The sequence below is a fragment of the Nerophis ophidion genome, linkage group LG15 (genome assembly GCF_033978795.1).
Source record: "Nerophis ophidion isolate RoL-2023_Sa linkage group LG15, RoL_Noph_v1.0, whole genome shotgun sequence".
Lineage (NCBI taxonomy): Eukaryota > Metazoa > Chordata > Actinopteri > Syngnathiformes > Syngnathidae > Nerophis > Nerophis ophidion.
This window is the reverse complement of record NC_084625.1, coordinates 10,595,238-10,622,030: the sequence shown is the minus strand read 5'-3', so window position 1 is coordinate 10,622,030 and position 26,793 is coordinate 10,595,238. Positions and strand designations below refer to the sequence as shown.

At 34.7% G+C, this 26,793-nt stretch overlaps 1 long non-coding RNA gene across 1 annotated transcript in view; it reads right to left on the bottom strand.

Annotated features, from left to right (window-relative positions):
- Window positions 1-8,300: 8,300 nt before the first annotated feature.
- LOC133569825 (uncharacterized) overlaps window positions 8,301-26,793 on the bottom strand; it is a 302,296-nt gene continuing 283,803 nt past the window's right edge. The window contains exon 4 of the long non-coding RNA XR_009809921.1: window positions 8,301-8,633. This is a non-coding gene — a long non-coding RNA (uncharacterized LOC133569825). The remainder of the gene's footprint in view (window positions 8,634-26,793) is intronic.

Below are 26,793 nucleotides of genomic sequence, written 5' to 3'. Positions count from 1 at the left end.
TGCTCCTTGCATGGAAACGCTGAGGAGGAAAACAGCAAGTGAGGTCGTTATAACGCATACAGAGCTGACGGACACATTTTGCCTTATCAGAGGAGGTCAGGAAAGGTCAATATCCTCCTCAGTGTTCATTTCACGCCAACCAGCTTCTTCAGCCTCGCACACGCAAACACACACACAAACACACCTGATGATTTCGCGCACACACCATGCAGGACCCACAAACAAACAAACCTGATGATGTCGCACACACAATATGTAGGACCCACACACCTGATGATGTCGCACACACCGTACACAGGACCCACACACAAACACACCTGATGATGTCGCACAAACAATACACAGGACCCACACACAAACACACCTGATGATGTCGCACACACCATACACAGGACCCACACACAAAAACACCTGATGATGTCGCACACACCATACACAGGACCCACACACAAAAACACATGATGATGTCGCACACACCATACACAGGACCCACACACAAAAACACATGATGATGTCGCACACACCATACACAGGACCCACACACAAAAACACCTGAGGATGTCACACACACCATACACAGGACCCACACACAAACACACCTGATGATGTCGCACACACCATACACAGGACCCACACACAAAAACACCTGATGATGTCGCACACACCATACACAGGACCCACACACAAAAACACATGATGATGTCGCACACACCATACACAGGACCCACACACAAACACACCTGATGATGTCGCACACACAATACACAGGACCCACACACAAACACACCTGATGATGTCGCACACACAATACACAGGACTCACACATAAACACATCTGATGATGTCGCACACACAATACACAGGACCCACACACAAACACACCTGATGATGTCGCATACACAATACATAGGACCCACACACAAACACACCTGATGTCGCACACACAACACAGGACCCACACACATTTACACCTCATGTCGCATACACAATACACAATACCCACACACAAACACACCTGATGTCGCGCAAACACATGTAGGACCCACACACAAATACACCTGATGTCGCACACACAACACAGGACCCGCACACATTTACACCTCATGTCGCATACACAATACACAATACCCACACACAAACACACCTAATGATGTCACACACACAATATGCAGGACTCTCACACAAATGCACCTGATGATGTTGCACACACAACATGTAGGACCCACACACCTGATGATGTTGCACACACAACATGCAGGACCCACACACCTGATGATGTTGCACACACAACATGCAGGACCCACAAACAAATGCACCTGATGATGTTGCACACACAACATGTGGGACCCACACACAAACACACCTGATGATGTCGAACACACAATACATAGGACCCACAAACAAACACACCTGATGATGTCGCACACACCATACACAGGACCCACACACAAACACACCAGATGATGTCGCGTACACAACAAACAGGACCCCCACACAAACACACCTGATGATGTCGCACACACAATACATAGGACCCACACACAAACACACCTAATGATGTCGCACACACCATACATAGGACCCACACACAAACACACTTAATGATGTCGCACACACAATACATAGGACCCACACACAAACACACCTGACGACGTCGCACACACAATACACAGGACCCGCACACAAACACACCTGATGACGTCGCACACACAACACAAAGGACCCACACAAAAACACACCTGATGATGTCGCACACACAACACAAAGGACCCACACAAAAACACACTTGATGGTCGCACACACAACACAGGACCCACACACATTTACCCCCGATGTCGCACACACAATAAACAGGACCCACACACAAACACACAAGATGATGTCGCACACACAATACACAGGACCCACACACGAACACACCTGATGTCGCACACACAATACACAGGACCCACACACAAACACACTTGATGATGTCGCGCACACAATACAAAGGACCCATACAAAAACACACCTGATGGTCGCACACACAACACAGGACCCACACACATTTACACCTGATGTCGCACACACAATAAACAAGACCCACACACAAACACACTGATGATGTCGCACACACAATACATAGGACCCACACACATTTACACCTGATGTCGCACACACAAGACCCACACACAAATACACCTGATGATGTCGCACACACCATACATAGGACCCACACACATTTACACCTGATGTCGCACACACAAGACCCACACACAAATACACCTGATGATGTCGCACACACCATACATAGGACCCACACACAAACACACCTAATGATGTCGCACACACAACACGCAGGAATAGAACATTTTTGTGGGGGGGGGAGGGTTATTTGTATCCATCACTTCTTTTTACACTTGAAATGCGACAGTAAATAGACGTCAGAGGAGGAATAGACGAGCTAACATCTTGTTCGACGTCTTTTAGCCATCTTTACACTCCCCTCTCTCTCTCTCTGGTGGTGGTTGCGGGCGAACGAGCAAAAAGCTGCATTGATAAATAGGTCAGAGAGCTTTCCCCCCCCCCCTCCCCCCCCCCCCCAATGGTTTCAGGCCAGCTTGGCAAATTGAACATAATTAAGGCCCAAGGCAGAGGTTGCACTTTCCTTGAAATAGCAGGACTCACTTTTGCCAGCTAGCAACACATACTGTACTTACTGTACGTCTCATGTCAGCATCTTTGCATGTTTTTACAGCGAGCATCTCCGCACATCACACGATGCTGTGGACCCAACAACTGGGCATCTTCCAAAAAAACTATTCGGAAAAGGTCGAGAGAACAGACTCTTTTGAAGAGTAGACAAATGTCCCAGAAGTCAAAGATCCTCTACGTGACGGGAGCGAGCTGCGTGATTTAGGAGTGTGCTGCAAAAAACAAGACCGTCAAAGATCCTCCATTAGGCAGGAGTGCTCTGCTATTTGTAGGAAAGTACAGCAAAAAAAAAACAGGCCAGTCAAAGATCATCTATATGGCAGGAATGTCCTGCTGTTTTTAGTAATATATACTGCAAAAAAACACAGGAGTCAAAGATCCTCTATATTACGGTAGTGATCTGTTTTTAGAAATGTACTACAAAAATATTGTAATCATAGATCCACTGTATGACGGCAAAATCATTTTAGTCATAGATCATCTATATGACAGGAATGCGCTGCTATTTTTAGGAACGTACGGCAAAAACATTGTAGTCATAGATCCTCTATATGACAAAAGTGCTGTGCTATTTTTAGGAACATACAACAAAAATATTGTACTCACGGATCCTCTATATGACAGGAGTCCTCTGCTATTTTAGGAATGTACAGCAAAAAAACCAACAGGCCAGTCAAAGATCATCTATATGGCAGGAATGTCCTGCTGTTTTTAGTAATATATACTGCAAAAACACAGGAGTCAAAGGTCCTCTATATTACGGGAGTGATCTGTTTTTAGGAATGTACTACAAAAATATTGTAATCATAGATCCACTGTATGACGGCAAAATCATTTTAGTCATAGATCATCTATATGACAGGAATGCGCTGCTATTTTTAGGAATGTACGGCAAAAACATTGTAGTCATAGATCATCTATATGACAGGAATGCGCTGCTATTTTTAGGAATGTACGGCAAAAACATTGTAGTCATAGATCCTCTATATGACAGGAATGCGCTGCTATTTTTAGGAACGTACGGCAAAAACATTGTAGTCATAGATCCTCTATATGACAAAAGTGTTGTGCTATTTTTAGGAACGTACGACAAAAACATTGTAGTCAAAGATCCCCTATATGACAAAAGTGCTGTGCTATTTTTAGGAACATGCAACAAAAATATTGTACTCACGGATCCTCTATATGACAGGAGTCATCTGCTACTTTAGGAATGTACAGCAAAAAAAAAACAAGCCAGTCAAAGATCATCTATATGGCAGGAATGTCCTGCTTTTTTTAGTAATATATACTGCAAAAAAACACAGGAGTCAAAGATCCTCTATATTACGGGAGTGATCTGTTTTTAGGAATGTACTACAAAAATATTGTAATCATAGATCCACTGTATGACGGCAAAATCATTTTAGTCATAGATCATCTATATGACAGGAATGCGCTGCTATTTTTAGGAACGTACGGCAAAAACATTGTAGTCATAGGTCCTCTATATGACAAAAGTGCTGTGCTATTTTTAGGAACATACAACAAAAATATTGTAGTCACGGATCCTCTATATGACAGGAGTCCTCTGCTATTTTAGGAATGTACAGCAAAAAAAAACAAGCCAGTCAAAGATCATCTATATGGCAGGAATGTCCTGCTGTTTTTAGTAATATATACTGCAAAAAACACAGGAGTCAAAGATCCTCTATATTACGGGAGTGATCTGTTTTTAGGAATGTACTACAAAAATATTGTAATCATAGATCCACTGTATGACGGCAAAATCATTTTAGTCATAGATCATCTATATGACAGGAATGCGCTGCTATTTTTAGGAACGTACGGCTAAAACATTGCAGTCATAGATCCTCTATATGACAAGAGTGCTGTGCTATTTTTAGCAACGTACGACAAAAATATTGTAGTCAAAGATCCCCTATATGACAAAAGTGCTGTGCTATTTTTAGGAACATACAACAAAAATATTGTAGTCACGGATCCTCTATATGACAGGAGTCCTCTGCTATTTTAGGAATGTACTACAAAAACGTTGTTGTCACAGATCCTCTATATTATGGGACAAATCTATTGTTTTTGTCAAACCGTGGACTTTGGGGTTTGGATTGTTTTTACCGAGGCAAAGGAAAGTTGGCACGAGCAAGACGTGAGTGTAAGTACATACTTATTTTTAACACTATAACTAAAAAAAGTCCAACAAAAGGCGCGCACAATGGCAGAGAACGAACTTGACTAATGGGAACAAAAACTAGCACAAAGGCGTGACTATGGACAGAAAACCAAAACTCAATAACTGTGACATAAAAAAAACAAAAAACCTTTCGTGGCATGGAGAGAATGATTAAACAGGCATGGCATGGCTTGAAGGAAGTATAGGTAAAGTCGCCAGGCTGACCACCTGGCAACTACAGGTTTAAATAATGGACATGATTAGTGCAAACAGGTGTGAGACATGAGGACAAGGTGAAAACTAATGAGTAGCTATGGTAACAAAACAAACCAGGAAGTGCAAACACAGGAACTGATTGTCCAAAAAACAAAACCTAACATGACCAAAACAAAACATGATCTGATAGACGTGACAGTTTTATGAATGTACTTAAAAAAAAAACTATAGTCAAAGATCCTCTATATGACAGGAGTGTTCCGCTGTTTTTAGTAATATACTGCAAAAACACAGTGCTCAAAGATCCTCGATTAGAAAGGTGTAATCTCTTTTTAGGATGGTACTACAAAAACATTGTAGTAATAGATCCTCTATATGACAGGAGTGGTCTGCTATTCTTAGGAACGTACGGCAAAAACATTGTAGTCATAGATCCTCTATATTACAGGAGTGCTGTACTATTTTAGGAATTTACTACAAAAAAATAGTTGTCACAAATCCTTTATATAACGGGAAAAATCTGTTGTTTTTAGAAATGTACTTAAAAAACTATAGTCAAAGATCCTTTAAATGATAGGAGTGTTCTGCAATTTTTAGTAATATACTGCGAAAACACAGTAGTCAAAGATCCTCTATTAGGCAGGTGTGATCTGTTTTTAGGATTGTACTACAAAAACATTGTAGTCATAGATCCTCTGTATGACAGGAGTACTCTGCTATTTTTAGGAATGTACGACAAAAACAGTGTAGACATAGATCCTCTATTAGGCAGGTGTAATCTGTTTTAGGAATGTTTTACAAAAACATTGTAGTCATAGATCCTCTGTATAACAGGAGTACTCTGCTATTTTTAGGAATGTACGACAAAAACATTGTAGTCATGGATATTCTATTTGACAGGAGTGCTGTGCTGTTTTAGGAATGTACTACAAAAACATTTTTGTCACAGATCCTGTTTATTAGGGGACAAATCTGTTGTTTTTCGAAAGGTACTTTAAAAAAACCTTTAGTCAAAGATCCTCTAAATGACAGGGGTGTTCTGCTGTTTTTAGTAATATACTGCAAAAACACAGCAGTCAAATATCCTCTATTATGCAGATGTGATCTGTTTTTAGGAATGTTTTACAAAAACATTGCATACATAGATCCTCTATATGACAAGAGTGTTCTGCTATTTTTAGGAACGTACTACAAAAACATTGTAGTCATACATCCTCTATATGACAGGAGTGCTCTGCTATTTTTAGGAATGTACTACAAAAAAATTGTTGTCAAAGATCCTCTATATTACGGGACAAATCTGTTGTTTTTAGAAATATTCTTTAAAAAACCTATAGTCAAAGATCCTCTAAATGACAGGAGTGTCCTATTGGTTTTAGTAATATACTGCATAAAAAAACAGTAATCAAAGGTTCTCTATTACGCAGGTGTGATCTGTTTTTAGGATTGTACTACAAAAACATTGCATACATAGATCCTCTATATGACAAGAGTACTCTGCTATTTTTAGGAATGTACGACAAAAACATTGTAGTCATAGATCTTCTATTTGACAGGAGTGCTGTGCTGTGCTGTTTTAGGAATGTACTACAAAAACATTGTTGTCACAGATCCTGTATAGTAGGAGAAAAATCTGTTGTTTTTCAAAATGTACTTTAAAAAACCTTTAGTCAAAGATCCTCTAAATGACAGGAGTGTTCTGCAATTTTTAGTAATATACTGCAAAAACACAATAGTCAAAGATCCTCTATTAGGCAGGTGTGATCTGTTTTTAGGATTGTACTACAAAAACATCGTAGTCATAGATCCTCTGTATGACAGGAGTACTCTGTTATTTTTAGGAATGTACGACAAAAATATTGTAGTCATAGATCCTCTATATGACAGAAGTACTCTGCTATTTTTAGGAATGTACGACAAAAACATCGTAGTCATAGATCCTCTGTATGACAGGAGTACTCTGCTATTTTTAGGAATGTAAGACAAAAACATTGTAGTCATAGATCCTTTGTATGACAGGAGTACTCTGCTATTTTTAGGAATGTACGACAAAAACATTGTAGTCATAGATCTTCTATTTGACAGGAGTGCTGTGTTGTTTTAGGGAATGTACTACAAAAACATTTTTTGTCACAAATCCTGTATATTAGGAGACAAATCTGTTGTTTTTCAAAATGTACTTTAAAACACCTTTAGTCAAAGATCCTCTAAATGACAGGAGTGTTCTGCTGTTTTTAGTAATATACTGCAAAAACACAGTAGTCAAAGATCCTCTATTATGCAGATGTGATCTGTTTTTAGGAATGTTTTACAAAAACATTGTAGTCATAGATCCTCTGTATGACAGGAGTACTCTGCTATTTTATGAATATACTGCAAATGTATATGACAGGAGAAATTTGTTGTTTTTAGGAATTTACTTAAAAAGAGTCAAATATCCTTTAAATGACAGGAGTGTTCTGCAGGTTTTAGGAATATACTACAAAAATGTAGTAGTCAAAGATTCTCTATATTACAGGAGTGCTCTGCTATTTGTAGGAATGTACAGCAAATTGTACAGTAGTACTCATAGTGCAGTAGTACAGTAGTACTAAGTCTACAGTAGTACTAATTGTACAGTAGTACTCATAGTGCAGTAGTACAGTACTACTAAGTCTACAGTAGTAATCATAGTGCAGTAGTACAGTAGTACTAAGTCTACAGTAGTACTAATTGTACAGTAGTACTCATAGTGCAGTAGTACAGTACTACTAAGTCTACAGTAGTAATCATAGTGCAGTAGTACAGTAGTACTAAGTCTACAGTAGTACTAATTGTACAGTAGTACTCATAGTGCAGTAGTACAGTACTACTAAGTCTACAGTAGTAATCATAGTGCAGTAGTACAGTAGTACTAAGTCTACAGTAGTACTAATTGTACAGTAGTACTCATAGTGCAGTAGTACAGTAGTACTAAGTCAACAGTAGTACTAATTGTACAGCAGTACTAAGTCTACAGTAGTACTAATTGTACAGTACTACTAAGTCTACAGTAGTGCTAATACTTCAGTAGTACTAGTATTAATTGCACGGTAGTATTCCTAGGGTGGTAGTACTAATAGTACAGTAGAACTGTGTGGTAGTACAGTAGAACTGTGTGGTAGACACACAGCAGCAAGCGAGGGTGCTAACTAGGGAGCTAAGTCCCAGTGACAGTGGACAATTGTCACCATGCTCCATCCTGACCTGCAGTCTTCCTACTAAAATGCTGCGCAGGCAGTTTTTCTTTGTTTATTTAACAGCCTCTCTCTCCTTTATGTCTCCCCCTCCCCCATCACACTGTTCATGTGTGTGTGTGTGTCGTCCGGCTCGACCGGGGGAGGATGGAGCAGAGAGAAAGGAGAAGAAAGTCATTGAAACGCAAACCTAACTAAATATTGCAGTTGTCACGTCACCTTGGTGCTGATGTAGTATTTGACTTTCATCACAGCGGGACATGATGGAGGGCAGGTCCAAATAGATGAGGATATTTTTTCTTCCTCAGCATCTCTCCATCCTCCCCAGTGATCCTGCTGATGTTCAACAATGTTAAAAAATGTTAAATAATGCTCAATAATGCTAAATATTCAGTAATGTTCAGCAATTTTCAACAATGTTCAACAATGGTAAATAATGTTAAATAATGCTCAATAATGCTAAATGTTCAGTAATGCTCAACAATGCACAAAAATGTTAAATCATTTAAAATAATGCTCAATAATGCTCAATAATGCTAAATGTTCAGTAATGCTCAACAATGTTCAACAATGTTAAATAATGCTTTATAATGCTCAATAACGCTAAATGTTCAGTAATAATCAAAAACGGTAAATAATGTTAAATAATGCTCAATAATGCTAAATGTCCAGTAATGCTCAACAATGTTAAATAACTTTAAATAAAGCTCAATAACGCCAAATGTTCGGTAATGCTCAAGAATGTTAAATAATGCTAAATGTTCAGTAATGCTCAACAATGTTAAATAATGCTCAATAATGCTAAATGTTCAGTAATGTTCAAAAATGTTAATTTTGAAATATGCTCAATAATGCTAAATGTTCAGTAATGCTCAACAATGTTCAACAATGTTAGATAATGCTAAATGTTCAGTAATGTTCAAAAATGGTAAATAATGTTGAATAATGCTCAATAATGCTAAATGTTCAGTAATGCTCAACAATGTTAAATCATTTTAAATTATGTTCAATAATGCTAAATGTTCGGTAATGCTTAAGAATGTTAAATAATGTTAAATAATGCTGAATGTTCAGTAATGCTCAACAATTTTCAACAATGTTCAACAATGTTAAATTATGCTAAATGTTCAGTAATGCTCAACAATGTTAAATAATGCTCAATAATGCTAAATGTTCAGTAATGTTCAAAAATGTTAATGTTGAATTATGCTCAATAATGCTAAATGTTCAGTAATGCTTAACAATGTTCAACAATGTTAAATAATGCTCAATAATGCTAAATGTTCAGTAATGCTTAACAATGTTAAATAATTTAAAATAATGCGCAATAATGCCAAATGTTCGGTATTGCTTAAGAATGTTAAATAATGTTAAATAATGCTAAATGTTCAGTAATGCTCAACCATTTTCAATAATGTTAAATGTTAAATAATGCAAAATGTTCAGTAATGCTCAACAATGTTCAACAATGTTAAACAATGCTCAATAATGCTAAATGTTCAGTAATGTCCAAAAATGTTAACGTTGAATTATGCTCAATAATGCTAAATGTTCAGTAATGCTCAAAAATGTTCAAAAATGTTAAATCATTTTAAATAATGCTCAATAATGCTAAATGTGCAGCAATGTTCAGCAATGTTTAACAATGTTAAATAATGTTAAATAATGCTCAATAATGCTAAATGTTCAGTAATGCTCAAAAATGTTAAATAATGTTAAATAATGCTCAATAATGCTAAATGTTCAGTAATGCTCAAAAATGGTAAATAATGTTAAATAATGCTCAATAATGCTAAATGTTCAGTAATGCTCAACAATTTTAAATAACTTTTAAAAAATGCTCAATAATGCTAAATGTTCAGTAATGCTCAACAATGTTCAACAATGTACAGTGATGTTCAACAACGCTCAACAATGCTCAAAAAATTTTCAATAATGCTCAATAATGTTCAAGAATGTTAAATAATGTTCAATAACGCTCAATAATGTTCAACAATGTTAAATTATGCTAAATGTTCAGGAATGCTTAGCAATTCTGAACAATGCTCAACGATGTTAAATAATATTCAACAATGTTCAATAATTCTCAACCCTCTTAAATAATGTTCTACCATGATCAATAATGTTGAAATATGTTAAATAATGTTCAACAATGCGAGTGTTAGCGTCCTAAAGATGCCAACATATTTTCCTGCAGAAGAATGTAGGTCAAACATCAGAAAGCGTGTCAGAGGATTTTTGAAAGGCTTCTTATAAAACCACAGGAGTGTGTGCTCATCACTTCATGCACTAGTGCATGCACTCTCTGTGTGTGCGCGTGTGTGTGTGTGTGTGTGTGTGTGTGTGTGTGTGTGTGTGTGTGTGTGTGTGCATGTGCATGTGTGCTCACATAGTGATACATGCACAGAGATACCATTATATTACCTATTAAGATAGTGAGAATGATGCTAATATTATTATATTACCTATTAAGATAGTTAGCATGATGCTGATATTATTATATTACCTATTAAGATAGTGAGAATGATGCTAATATTATTATATTACCTATTAAGATAGTTAGCATGATGCTAATATTATTATATTACCTATTAAGATAGTTAGCATGATGCTAATATTATCATATTACCTATTGAGATAGTTAGCATGATGCTAATATTATTATATTACCTATTAAGATAGTTAGCATGATGCTAATATTATATTACTCATTAAGATGGTTAGCATGATGCTAATGTTATTATATTGCCTATTAAGATAGTTAGCATGATGTTATTATTATTATATTACCTTTTAAGATATTTAGCATGATGCTAATATTATTATATTACCTATTAAGATAGTTAGCATGATGCTAATATTATTATATTACCTATTAAGATAGTTAGCATGATGCTAATATTATTATATTACCTATTAAGATAGTTAGCATGATGCTCATATTATATTACCCATTAAGATGGTTAGCATGATGCTAATATTATTATATTGCCTATTAAGATAGTTAGCATGATGTTATTATTATTATATTACCTTTTAAGATATTTAGCATGATGCTAATATTATTATATTACCTATTAAGATAGTTAGCATGATGCTGATATTATTATATTACCTATTAAGATAGTTAGCATGATGCTAATATTATTATATTACCTATTAAGATAGTTAGCATGGTGCTAATATTATTATATTACTTATTAAGATAGTTAGCATGATGCTAATATTATTATATTACCTATTAAGATAGTTAGCATAATGCTAATATTATTATATTACCTATTAAGATAGTTAGCATGATGATAATATCTTTATATTACCTATTAAGATAGTTAGCATGATGCTAATATTATTATATTACCTATTAAGATAGTTAGCATGATGCTAATATTATTATATTACCTATTAAGATAGTTAGCATGATGCTAATATTGTTATATTACCTATTAAGATAGTTAGCATGATGCTAATATTATTATATTACCTATTAAGATAGTTAGCATGATGCTAATATTATTATATTACCTATTAAGATAGTTAGCATGATGCTCATATTATATTACTCATTAAGATGGTTAGCATGATGCTAATGTTATTATATTGCCTATTAAGATAGTTAGCATGATGTTATTATTATTATATTACCTTTTAAGATATTTAGCATGATGCTAATATTATTATATTACCTATTAAGATAGTTAGCATGATGCTAATATTATTATATTACCTATTAAGATAGTTAGCATGATGCTAATATTATTATATTACCTATTAAGATAGTTAGCATGATGCTCATATTATATTACCCATTAAGATGGTTAGCATGATGCTAATATTATTATATTGCCTATTAAGATAGTTAGCATGATATTATTATTATATTACCTTTTAAGATATTTAGCATGATGCTAATATTATTATATTACCTATTAAGATAGTTAGCATGATGCTGATATTATTATATTACCTATTAAGATAGTTAGCATGATGCTAATATTATTATATTACCTATTAAGATAGTTAGCATGATGCTAATATTATTATATTACTTATTAAGATAGTTAGCATGATGCTAATATTATTATATTACCTATTAAGATAGTTAGCATAATGCTAATATTATTATATTACCTATTAAGATAGTTAGCATGATGATAATATCTTTATATTACCTATTAAGATAGTTAGCATGATGCTAATATTATTATATTACTTATTAAGATAGTTAGCATGATGCTAATATTATTATATTACCTATTAAGATAGTTAGCATGATGATAATATCTTTATATTACCTATTAAGATAGTTAGCATGATGCTAATATTATTATATTACCTATTAAGATAGTTAGCATGATGCTAATATTATTATATTACCTATTAAGATAGTTAGCATGATGATAATATTTTTATATTACCTATTAAGATAGTTAGCATGATGCTAATATTATATTACCCATTAAGATGGTTAGCATGATGATAATATTATTATATTACCTATTAAGATAGTTAGCATGATGCTAATATTATTATATTACCGATTAAGATGGTTAGCATGATGCTAATATTTTTATATTACCTATTAAGATAGTTTGTATGATGCTAATATTATTATACTACCCATTAAGATAGTTAGCATGATGCTTAGTTTTTTGAGGCTAATCGAAGATTCTTGATAGCACAGGAGCACTCACATCAAACTGTAAGATAAATACATATATATATATATATATATATAAAGAAAGGAGAAGTGCTCATCTTTAGTTGCGATGATCTTTGTTGGTGGTGCAAAGATGTACTATCACGGTAAGATGCATCACGTGGTTGTGTTCAAGAAACGTGGGCGGCCTCCGTCAATTGAAAAAAGTGAAAGGTGTGCATGAATATTTCCTTTTGGCGGAAAAAGACACCCGATGCGCCGGCCGCCATTTTGGCTCAAACTCCGCCCACGCCTGCTGGAAGGAGAAGCTACATGCTAACGACAACATCAACGACATCACCGACGCTGCTTGCCGTCACGTCCTCCTCGCCGCCATGACAGTGAATGCAACACGCCGCGGGCAAGTGACCCACTTCCACACAGATGCATAATTGAGCGTGTGGGGCTGACTTCAGTCGCCATCACGTCACCTCCATCACTCCGCTGGGTGGAAGACATTTTACTTCACCTACTTGGAACATGGTGGCACACCTATCAACAACACCCGGACAAGCACCACCAGTACCACCACAAATACACCATGTCTACTACTATACACTAAATACTTGTACTACTTATATTGAGTCTATAGGGAGTAAATCTGTATGTACTCCCTACACACTTAATACATGTACTACATATACACTCAATATATGTACTAATTGAACACTAAATATATGTACTACCTATACATGTACTACATATATATATATATATATATATATATATATATATATATATACTCCCTATACCATACTTGCCAACCCTCACAGATTTTCCGGGAGACTCCCGAAATTCAGCGCCTCTCCCGAAAACCTACCGGGACAAATTTGCTCCCGAAAATCTCCCGAAATTCAGGCGGAGCTGGAGGCCACGCCCCCTCCAGCTCCAATCGGACCTGATTGACGTGTATAAACAGCGAATCTGCCCAATGACGTTATAACTGTAGAATGATCGAGGGCGAGTTCTTGGTTTCTTATGTGGGTTTATTGTTAGGCAGTTTCATGAACGTCCTCCCAGCGCGGTAACAACACACAACAACAGCAGTCCGTTTTCGTCTACCGTAAAGCAGTTTGTCTGCCGTAAACAACAAATGTTGTGACACTCTTAAACAGGACAATACTGCCATCTACTGTACATGCACACGGTTAGAAAAACAAGGATGGACAATTCAACCCTTAACTTAACAAAGAGAAGATGAGTGTTATGTGTGTGTAAATGTGTAAATAAATGAACACTGAAATTCAAGTATATATTTTATTTATATATATAGTAAAATAAATATATATATAAATATAATTCACTGAAAGTCAAGTATTTCTTATATATATATATATATATATATATATATATGAAATTCAAGTATTTCTTAAATATATATATATATATATATATATATATATATATATATATGAAATACTTGACTTGGTGAATCTAGCGGTAAGGTAAATAGACTCCTCCCCTCTTAACCACGCCCCACACCCGACCACGCCCCCTCCCCACCCCCACCTCCCGAAATCAGAGGTCTCAAGGTCGGCAAGTATGCCCTATACACTAAATATATGTACTACTTATACAATAAAATGTGTACTAAAACACAAAAAATGTGTTCTACTTATACACTACATATGTGTATCACTTATAAACTAAATATGTGTAATACTTATACACTAAATATATGTACTACATATACACTAATTACATGTACTATGAATATACTGAATGTACTACTTATACACTCAATATATGTACTACTTATACACTCAATACATGTACTACTTACACATGTACTACCTATACACTAAATATATGTACAACCTATACATTCAATACATGTACTATGAATATACTGAATGTACTACTTATACACTAAATATATGTACTACATATATGTACTATCTATACACTAAATATATGTACTATCTTTACACTAAATATATACAGTACTTATACACTAGATATATATACTACCTATACACTTAATTTATGTACAACTTATAGACTAAATACATGTACTACATATATACTGTATGTACTACTTATACACTAAATATATGTACTACTTATACACTAAATATATGTACTACTTATACATGCAATATATGTACTACTTATACACTCAATATATGTACTACTTATACACTAAATATATGTACTACTTATACACTCAATATATGTACTACTTATACACTAAATATATGTACTACTTATACATGCAATATATGTACTACATATACACTCGATATGTTTCAGGGTTACAGTGTTGTTTCATTTTTCAATAAGTCTCTCAGTTGCTTTTCAGCAATTGTCTTTTTCTCTTTCGTTCTGGCTCGCGCTCTGGCTCCAGCCCCAACCCCGTCCCTCCTCCCGGCTGCTGCTTATAACATAGCGACAGGTGATGAGGTAACAAGGCCCAGGTGAGCTATCTACGCACCTGTCGCTGATTTGGAGGCCGGTCCTGGCAACACCCTGCTTCGCTGCAGGCCCGCAGGCCACGCCCCCTCCACAGTTAACTTCAGAATAACAATGTTATTACAAAGAATAAGAGACCTATTATACTCTAAAAGTGTTAGTCTTACTTAAAAATGCACGCGTTTGGTTGTGTTCAGGGTTAAAAAAAAATATTTTGCGGCTCTTACGGAAATACATTTTAAAATATTTGGCTTCTTGGCTCTCTCAGCCAAAAAGGTCCCCGACCCCTGGTCTATAGTCATATGAGAGTAGTATGATAAATGTGTAGTATTATTATATTTGCTTGGAATGAGTTAAACGTTGTGAGACATTTGTTGTTGTTGAAGGATTCAATCTGGAAGAAAAGTGAAGTTTTGCTGGTTGTGTTGTGAATAAAAGGCGGCCACATTCCAACCTTCCCTCGAGGATAATGCCTGAATAAAAATGCATATGGACCCGACTCTAAACCAGCGTCATTAAAGCTTCATGGCAGCTCGGAGCACATTTCCAAGAGCCAAGCGTTGGAGATGAATATGCAGCCCAAGTGCCACCGTTAGTGCAGCCCAAGTGCCACCGTTAGTGCAGCCCAAGTGCCACCGTTAGACCACCGCGCTGCTCGCTACTCATGCCAGGCTACCTTCAGCGGCGGCTCGAAGAGGAAACGGCCTCCCTTCCTAATTTGGGACACCTGAAATAGGCCAGAGGCGCTTTTTTTGCCGCCATCAGAGGAGCAGTGGGGGGCCTTAAGTGTGCTATGATAGGCGTCTCTTGTGCCCGCCTGCTTTATTTGCAGCAGTCAGGTTAATGAGTCCTGCAGCCCACTTGATGTCGAGAGGCCGCCACAAAGCGCTGCCTCATTAGCGCTCGCCTGGCACGCCGCTGTGGGACAAAGGAGACATTCACGCCGCTGAATGCCTTCACGCTCCTCACTGATGCCAGCCTGGCGAGGACAACGCCATCTAAAGTCACACCCAACCCCCCCACCCCCCTCCACCGCACGCGCCATGGCCCCCGGCCACACAACAACCAGCAGAGAAAGTCAACATTTATTACTCCTTTCTTCAAATGGCAAAATAAACACAAGCAATGTTTCCGTGGTTCAAAGATCATCTATGAGACAGAAATGCCCTGCTGTTTTTCAGGACCTAAAGCAAAAAGCAAAAAAAAAAGGTCAAAGATCCTCTATACAACAGGAAAAAGCCTGTTTTCAAGGAAATACTGCACAATAACGAGTCAAAGATCCTCTGTATAACAGGAACGCCCAGCTGTTTTTTTAGGATATAATGCCCCAAAAAAAAAAAAAAAAAAAAAAAAGGTCAAAGATCCTCTATACAACAGGAAAAAGTCAGTTTTCAAGGAAATACTGCAAAATAACGAGTCAAAGATCCTCTATATGACCGAAATGCCCCGCTATTTTTCAGGACCTAATGCAAAAAAGAAAAAAAAGGAAAAAAAAGTCAAAGATCCTCTATACAACAGGAAAAAGCCTGTTTTCAAGGAAATACTGCAAAATAACGCGTCAAAGATCCTCTATATGAGAAAAATGACCTGCTATTTTTCAGGACCTAATGCAAAAAAATAAAAATAAATAAAAAATAAAAAAAGTCAAAGATCCTCTATACAACAGGAAAAAGCCTGTTTTCAAGGAAATACTGCAAAAAAATAGTGAAAGATTCTCCATATGACAGGAGTGCTCTGCAGTTTTTCAGAACCTAAGGCAAAAAAATAAAAATAAAAAATAAAAAAAGGTCAAAGATCCTCCATACAACAGGAAAAAGCCTGTTTTCAAGGAAATACTGCAAAATAACGAGTCAAAGATCCTCTATACGACAGGAACACCCTGCTGTTTTTCAGGACCTAATGCAAAAAAAAAAAAAAAAGTCAAAGATCCTCTATACAACAGGAAAAAGCCTGTTTTCAAGGAAATACTGCAAAAAAAAAAGTCGAAGATCCTCCATATGACAGGAGCACTCTGCAGTTTTTCAGGGCCTAAGGCAAAAAAAAAAAAATGAAAAAAAGGTCAAAGATCCTCTATACAATAGGAAAAAGCCTGTTTTCAAGGAAATACTGCAAAATAACGAGTCAAAGATACCCTATACGACAGGAACACCCTGCTGTTTTTCAGGACCTAATGCAAAAAAAAAAAAAAGAAAAAAAAACTGAAAAAAAAAAAGGTCAAAGATCTTCTGTACAATAAGAAAAAGTCTGTTTTCAAGGAAACAATGCAAAATATCGAGTCAAAGATCCTCTACATCACCGGAACCCCATGCTGTTTTTCAGGACCTATTGTAAAAAAAAAAAAAAAAAAAGGCCAAAGATCCTCTATACATCAGGAAAAAGCCTGTTTTTTTTAAAGAAATACTGCAAAAATAACTAGTAAGAGATCCTCAACATGACAGGAACGCCCTGTTGTTTTTCAGGAACTAATGCAAAAAATAAAAAAATAAAAAAGCTTAAAGATCCTCTATACAACAGGAAAAAGCCCGTTTTCAAAAAAACACTGCAAAATAACGAGTCAAAGATCCTTAATATGACAGGAACGCCCTACTGTTTTTTAGGACCTAATGCAAAAAAATTTTAAAAAGGTAAAAAATCCTATATGCAAAAGCAAAAGCCTGTTTTCAAGGAAATAGTGCAAAATCACTAGTCAAAGATCCTCTATCCGACAGGAACGCCCTGCTGTTTATCAGGACCTACTGCCAAAAAAAAAGAATAACAAAGAAGGTCAAAGATCCTTTATACAACAGGAAAAGGCCTGTTTTCAAGGAAAGAGTGCAAAATAACTAGTCAAAGATTTTCTAAATAACAGGAACGCCCTGCTGTTTATCAGGACCTAATGCCAAAAAACAAAAACAAAAAAGGTCAAAGATCCTCTATACAACAGGAAAAGGCCTGTTTTCAAGGAAAGAGTACAAAATAACTAGTCAAAGATTTTCTAAATACAGGAACGCCCTGCTGTTTTTCAGGACCTAATGCAAAAAACAAAAACACAAAAGGTCAAAGATCCTCTATACGCCAGGAAAAAGCCTGTTTTCAAGGAAATACTGCAAAACAACTAGTCAAAGATCCTCCATACGACAGGAACACCCTGCTGATTTTCAGGACCTAATGCAAAAAAAAAAAAAGGAAACAAATCCTCTATATGACAGGAACGCCCTGCAGTTTTTCAGGACCTAATGCATAAAAATAAAAAAAAGTCAAAGATCCTCTATACAACAGGAAAAAGCCTGTTTTCAAGGAAATACTGCAAAACAACTAGTCAACGATCCTCCATACGACAGGAACACCCTGCTTTTTTTCAGGACCTAATGCAAAAAACTAAAAAGGTCAAAGATCCTCTATACAACAGGAAAAAGCCTGTTTTCAAGGAAATACTGCAAAACAACTAGTCAAAGATCCTCCATACGACAGGAACACCCTGCTTTTTTTCAGGACCTAATGCAAAAAACAAAAAAAAAGGTCAAAGATCCTCTATACGACAGGAAAAAGCCTGTTTTCAAGGAAATACTGCAAAACAACTAGTCAAAGATCCTCCATACAACAGGAACACCCTGCTGTTTTTCAGAACCTAATGCAAAAAAAAAAAAAAAAAAAGGACAAAGATCCTCTATATGACAGGAACGCCCTGCTGTTTTTCAGGACCTAATGCAGAAAAAAAGAAAAAAAAAGTAAAATATCCTCTATACAACAGGAAAAAGCCTGTTTTCTAGGAAATACTCCAAAATAACTAGTCAAAGATCCTCCATATGGCAGGAGCACTCTACAGGTTTTAAGGACCTAATGCAAAAAAAACTAGTCAAAGATCCTCCACGATGATGTTTTTAGGAAGCTACTGCTTAGTATTACCGCAGGGTCAAACTCGTGACGTCACGAGTGACACTTCCCCTGTCATCATTTTCAAAATGGAGGAGGCTGATTTCAATACCGGTAATTGGAAATTGCAAAAAAGGGAAGAAGATTAAGAGCTATTCAGTAGGATTTAAGGTCCTAGCTATTGAATACCGGTATGCTAAAAAGAACAGTAAGCAGCTATGTTTTATTAAAATACCTGTGGAGAGGTGGAGCCGACGGTCCAACAGACAGGTAGGGCACGCTGGATGGCGGCGGCGAGCGAGCGGAAGAGCGACCTGGACTGAGGTTTAATTGAAAAATAAACAAAGTCAAACTGCTCAAGCCGTGTCCTTCCTTGGTGGTCCTGGGAACCCGCAAGACGACGGCTTGAGACCGTCACAATACCGTAGCTGCGTGTGTCAAATATGAGTCATTAAATAACTCCCGCCTCCTGGTGGTAGAGGGCGCTAGTGATCCTTCTTGCGACTACTCGGTTGCAGAAGAAGTGACGCGGCGGGGTGCACGACGGACCTTTTAGGATGTAAGACCTATGCTGGCTATGTAAACAACCGGGCTGAAATAAAGCATGTTCCAGTCCTAAATACCCAGTGTATTATTTATACAATAACACTTCATGGTGGCAGCGGTGCGATAAAGAGATCACCCACGGAGAAGAACGGGAGGGGGAGTTGTCCGAGGATAATTCTGTTGTCGCCCCCGCACTTGAGGAGGCCGAGCTAACTAATAGCAGCGGTCTGAGAGCAGTTTTCTAAACTGGACTTTCAATCGAAGCAGAAGGTAATAAAGGAAGATCTCCATCGAGACAGAGAGACTTTTAAAACTGAAGAAAGATAAGGAAGACTTCTATAAACAAGTTATCGATGCTTTTAATCAGAAGGAGCTGCGCATCAACTTCATTTATAACTAAAGGTAAGACCATAATAATGTTTTTTTTTTTATTACATATGCTTTTCATGATGGTATCCTTACATCACACTCAAATTTTTACCGCATGCCTTTGGTAAGTGCCGGAGTGAGAAGATGTTTTAAATTAATTAGCGCCCTGGAGGCAATTCAAGTAATACGTCCACCTTAGCTCATCCTCATCATCAGCACAGATAAACACCACATGAGGACCACACATGATGTAGTTACACTCTTCCGCCAGCAGGATGCTCTTTTCAATATACTTTGTATTCTCTTTCAAAAAACGTCGAGGTCATACGTTCAGATTTAAAAAAAAAAAAAAAAAGTGTCACTCATATTGATCATCAACAGCTATTTTATATATATATATATATATATATATATATATATATATATATATATACATATTTTTTTTTTTTTTTTTTTTTTTTTTTTTTTTTAATAAAAATGTGATTTTAGGCTTTAAAGTGGTTAGAGCGGGGGTCACCAACCTTTTTGAAACCAAGAGCTACTTCTTGGGTACTGATTAATGCGAAGGGCTACCAGTTTGATACACACTTAAATAAATTGCCAGAATAAGCCAATTTGCTCAATTTACCTTTACCATCCATCCATCCATTTTCTACCGCTTATTCCCTTTTGGGGTCGCGGGGGGCGCTGGCGCCTATCTCAGCTACAATCGGGCGGAAGGCGGCGTACACCCTGGACAAGTCGCCACCTCATCGCAGCCTTTAACTCTATGTTATTATTAATAATTAATGATGTTTATCTTTGTGGAAACACTGATCATCTTAATGATTTCTCACAATAAATATATATAGAAACGGATAAATATTTTTATAAATATATTCCGACTCTTTAAAATTCAACTGAAAAAAAAGAAGAGAAAAACTAGGTAATTCGAATCTTTTTGAAAAAATTAAAAAAAGTACTTATGGAACATCATTAGTAATTTTTCCTGATTAAGATTAATTTTAGGATTTTTTTAATGACATGTTTTAAATAGGTTAAAATCCAATCTGCACTTTGTTAGCTATATTTCTAACAAAGACCAATATTTTTATTTTATTTTAATCATAATAAGTTTGAAGAAATATTTCACAAATATTCTTTGTCGAAAAAACAGCAGCTAAAATGAAGAATTAAATTAAAAAGTATTTCTAATTCTTTACAATAAAAAAAATGTATTTACTTGAACATTGATTTAAATTGTCAGGAAAGAAGAGGAAGGAATTTAAAAGGTAAAAAGGTAAATGTGTTTAAAAATCCTAAAATCATTTTTAAGGTACAATTTTTTCTCTAAAATTGTCTTTCTGAAAGTTATAAGAAGCAAAGTACAAAAATAAATGAATTTATTTAAACAAGTGAAGACCAAGTCTTTAAAATATTTTCTTAAATTTTCAAATTCTATTTGAGTTTTGTCTCTCTTAGAATTAAAAATGTCGAGCAAAGCGAGACCAGCTTGCTAGTAAATAAATAAAATTTAAAAAATAGAGGCAGCTCACTGGTAAGTGCTGCTATTTGAGCTATTTTTAGAACAGGCCAGCGGGCGACTCATCTGGTCCTTACGGGCTACCTGGTGCCCGCGGGCCCCGCGTTGGTGACCCCTGGGTTAGTGTGTCTGCCCTGAGTTCAAACCCCGGCCGAGTCCTATAAAAATGGGACCCATTACCTCCCTGCTTGGCACTCAGCACCAAGGGTTGGAATTGGGGGTTAAATCACCAAAAAATATTCCCGGGCGTGGCCACTGTTGCTGCTCACTGCTCCCCTCACCTCCCAGGGGGTGATCAAGGGGGATGGGTCAAATGCAGTGAATAATTTCGCCACACCTAGTGTGTGTGTGTGTGTGTGTGTGTGTGTGTGTTTGTGAGACAATTATTGGTACTTTAAAAGCAAAAAAAATTATTCTGAAATGGTCTTTTTTTTTTGCGCCGCGCTATTTTTAGCGGCGGGCCACAACAGCCTCGTCAGCCCGCACCTGTGCGACTGGGGGAGGAAGACGCGGGAGGCAAGATGGCGCGAGAAGAGCATCCGGCATAAGTCGCCGGCGTACACGATGTATTTTTAGTAAGCCTTTGGGCCGACTTCCAGTGTCCCCCTAAAAGAGCACGGTTGCCCCGGCAACCCGTTATTGTTGCCATGGCGACGCACGTTGGCAGCTGCCGCGATCGGCATTAACCGGGGGTGGGGGTGTTGGGGGGGTCGCCTCATTCCGACAGTCGACGAGGACGCAGTCAGTCAGAGCACTAATGTGACGCCATGACACAGGCGGAGGAAGAGGGTCCACGACCAGCTTTTTTTCAAATCCATTTTTAACTGTGTTTTATTAATAGAACATTTGGGATTTGTTGTGATTTTTATTATTTTTAATTGTTTTTATCTTTTACCTTTTGTTTTTTTCCACTACATTTACACGTTTTAACTGTTTTATAAATAGAATGTTTTATATTTATGGTGATTTATATATTTTTAATCTTTGACATTTTGTTTTTGCACAATTTTATGCATTTTAACTGTTTTATGAATATTTTTTTTTAATATTTATTGTGATTTTTAATTTTTTTATTTTTTTTATATTTTACCTATTGTTTTTCGAACTATTTCGAACTTTTTTTTGTTTTTTGCAATGTTTATATGCATTTGAACTGTTTTCTAAATATATATTTTTTTATATTTTTTGTGATTTTATATTTTTAATCTTTGACCCTTTTTTGCACTATTTTTAAACATTTAAACTTTTTTCTAAATATATATTTTTTATATTTTTTATGATTTTTATATTTTTCTAAATATTTTTTTTATATTTTACCTATTTTTTCGAAATATTTGTATGCATTTTAACTGTTTTATAAATGTTTTATATTTAATGTGATTTTTACATTTTTAAATGTTTTATCTTTTTTTGCACTATTTGTATGCATTTCAACAGATTTATTTCTAGAATGTATTTTTTATTATTGTGATTTTTATTATTTTTATCTTAATGTTTTAATTTTTGTTTTTTGCAATATATTTATGCATTTTAACTGTGTTTTACTGTTTTGTATTTGTGATTTGTATTCTTTTTAATATGTTTTATCTTTTACATTTTGTTTTTCGAAATATTTTGATGCATGTTAACTGTTTTATATTTATTATGATTTTTATATTTTTATACTTTTAAATGTTTTACCTTTGGTAATGCACTACTTGTATGCATTTTAACAGTTTTATTTATAGTATGTATTTTTTATTGTGATTTTTATCATTTTTATCTTAATCTTTTACTTTTGTTTTTTGCAATATATTTATACATTTTAACTGTGTTTTACATACAGACTCTTTTTGTATTTGTATTCTTTGTAATATTTTTTATCTTTTACTTTTTGTTTTTTTCCACTACTTTTACGCATTTTGACTGTTTTATAAATAGAATATTTTATATTTATTGTGATTTATTTATTTGTAATCTTTGACCTTTTGTTTTTGCACTCTCTTTATGCATTTTTAATGTTTTATAAATATATTTTTTTCATAATTATTGTGATTTTTATATTTTTGTAAATATTTTTTTTATCTTTTACCTATTGTTTTTCGAAATATTTGTATGCATTTTAACTGTTTTATAAATGTTTTATATTTATTGTGTTTTTAAATGGTTTATCTTTTGTTTTTGCACTATTTGTATGCATTTTAACAGTTGTATTTATACAATTTATTTTATTATTGTGATTTTTATTATTTTTATCTTAATATTTTACTTTTTGTTTTTACAATATATTTACGCATTTTAACTGGTAAAAAATTGTGTTTTACATACAGACTGTTTTTTACTTGTAATGTGTATTTTTTGTAATATTTTTTATCTTTTACCTTTTGTTTTTTACCCCACTATTTGTGTGCATTTTAATTGTGGTTTAGATATAGAATATTTTGTATTTGTTTGGATTTGTTTTTTGTAAAATATATATACATATATTTTTTACCTTTCACTTTTAGTTTTGTTTGCACTACTTAATCCATTTTTAACTGTTTTATTTGTAGTGTTTTGTATTTATTGTGATTTTTATTATTTTTTAAATATTTTTTCCATCTTTTCCTTTTTGTTTTTTGCATTATATTGATGCATTTTAGATGTGTTTTATATATTGAATGTTTTTTTTTAATTATTGTGATTTGTAAACATTTTTTATTTTAACCTTTTAGCTTTTGCACTATTTTTATGCATTTTAACTGTGTTTTCCATATAAACTGTTTTGTATTTCTGACTTTTATTATTTGTAATGTTATTTATCTTTTACATTTTGTTTTTTCCCCCAGTATTTTTATTCATTTTAATTGCGCTTTATATATAGAATATTTTTATTTATTGTGATTTTTATTATTTTTAATAAGAAAAAAACAACAATTTACCTTCTGGTTTTTTTCACTACTTTCACCCATTTTTGTATTCGTTATTTTTTTGTTCTGTTCATCTTTTACCTTTTTTTTTTTTACACTATTTTAATGCATTTTAACTGTTTTTTATTCATAAAATGTTCTGTGCTCATTGGGATTTTGATGCTTACTTTTTATGTTTTTAATAAGTGTTTTAGCAATGTTCTTTGACCTTGATTATACAAAAATATTCGAGGTGAGGTGCACAAAAAATGGCAACAAAATGTATAAAACAAAGTATTATATTGATGTTTTAGTCGTTTTATACCACACAAACCTAAAAGCAGCCACTAGATGGCAGTAAAAACCCATTCTCAGATCTCATCCTAAAAAACGAAAGGTGCACAAAAAAAATTATTTCACATCCGAATCTGAATTCTTATTCATCCAAATTCTAAATAAATTTATACATTTTTTGAAAAATTAATTATTTTCAAAATAATCTATTTTTAAAAATAAGTTTTATCCATTTTTTTTTTTTAGATAATTTTGTAAATATACACTTCAGTTATATTTTTTAACATTAGCAGGTGAACATTTTAAATACATTTTTCAGGTACATACCCCTGCGAAATATATTGACGCATCTTAGCATGGTAAAATTAGTATGCTAACTTTTTTTTTTTTTTAGATAATTTTGTAAGTATACACCACAGTCATATTTGTGTATTTGATGCACGCTAACGTTAGCACCCTAGCATTTTAAACACATTTTTCAGGTATACACCTTTGAGAAATATATTTTGGTACTCGGCCCATATTAACACGCTACTTCGTTTCTTTACCTAATTTTACAGGTTAAAATATTGTGTTACTTGACGAATGACACCTTTTAACGTGCTAACGTTAGTATGCTATCTTTTTATTTGTGTATTTTTATTTTTAGATAATTTTGTAGGTATATATCTCAATCAAATGTTTGTACTTGGTGCATGCTAGCGTGTGCAGGCTAGCATTTTAAACAAATTGGTAGTTGGCGCATGTTAGCACGCTAGTTTTTTTCCTTACCTAATTTTACAGGTTAAAATATTGTGTTACTTGACGAATGACACCTGTTAGCATGCTAACATTAATATGCTAGTTTTTTTGTTTTGTTTTTTTTATATATTTTTGTAGGTATACACCTCAGTCATATTTTTTTACTTGATGCATGCTAACATTAGCAGACTACCATTTTAAAAGCATTTTAAAAGCATTTTTCCAGGTACACACCTTTGAGAAAATTACTTTGACACTCGATGTGTGTTAGCACGCTAGTTTTTTTCCTTACCTAATTTTACAGGTTAAAATATTGTGTTACTTGACGAATGACACCTGTTAGCATGCTAACATTAATATGCTAGTTTTTTTTAGTTTTTTTTAAATATATTTTTGTAGGTATACACCTCAGTCATATTTTTTTACTTGATGCATGCTAACATTAGCAGACTACCATTTTAAAAGCATTTTAAAAGCATTTTTCCAGGTACACACCTTTGAGAAAATTACTTTGACACTCGATGTGTGTTAGCACGCTAGTTTTTTTCCTTACCTAATTTTACAGGTTAAAATATTGTGTTACTTGACGAATGACACCTGTTAGCATGCTAACATTAATATGCTAGTTTTTTTTAGTTTTTTTTAAATATATTTTTGTAGGTATACACCTCAGTCATATTTTTTTACTTGATGCATGCTAACATTAGCAGACTACCATTTTAAAAGCATTTTAAAAGCATTTTTCCAGGTACACACCTTTGAGAAAATTACTTTGACACTCGATGTGTGTTAGCACGCTAGTTTTTTTCTTTAACTAATTTTACAGGTTAAAATATTGTGTTACTTGACGAATGACGGCTGTTAGCATGCTAATGTTAGTGCGCTAGTTTTTTGGGGTTTTTTTTAAACATAATTTTGTAGGTATACACCTCAGTCATATCATTGTACTTGATGCATACTAAAATTAGCTGGCTAGCATTTTAAACACATTTTTCCATGTACACACCTCTGACACATATGTTTTGTTACTCGGCGCATGTTAGCACGCTAGCTTGTTTCTTTACCTAATTTTACAGGGTAAATTATTGTGTTTTTTGACGAAAGACGCCTGTTAGCATGCTAACGTTAGTACGCTAGTTTTTTGTTAGTTTTTTTTACATAATTTTGTAGGCATACACCTCAGTCATATCTTTG